This window comes from Cariama cristata, unplaced genomic scaffold (genome assembly GCF_000690535.1).
Source record: "Cariama cristata isolate BGI_N322 unplaced genomic scaffold, ASM69053v1 scaffold16278, whole genome shotgun sequence".
NCBI classification, from domain to species: domain Eukaryota; kingdom Metazoa; phylum Chordata; class Aves; order Cariamiformes; family Cariamidae; genus Cariama; species Cariama cristata.
This window is the reverse complement of record NW_009631797.1, coordinates 12,891-13,161: the sequence shown is the minus strand read 5'-3', so window position 1 is coordinate 13,161 and position 271 is coordinate 12,891.

Sequence of the window (271 nt, the reverse complement as noted above, 5' to 3'; positions counted from 1 at the left end):
GGGGGGGCGGTATTTCATATTGGCCAAATTAGTGGGAGGAGGATGTTTGTTAGTCAATACATGTGAGATGCAGAAGAAAGGTATTTCAGGAATTTGTAGCACTGTGGCTTCTTTTGCACAGACTGTCAGATCTTGCACTGATGTAGCTTGTTTTGGGACAGCAAAGCGCCTATGTTGAAGGTTTGCACCATAGTAATGTAACCACAATAGTCTAGTATGAACAGATTTTTAATCTGCTTAAGTCTGGTCCTTAAAGTTGGACTCAGTAGCC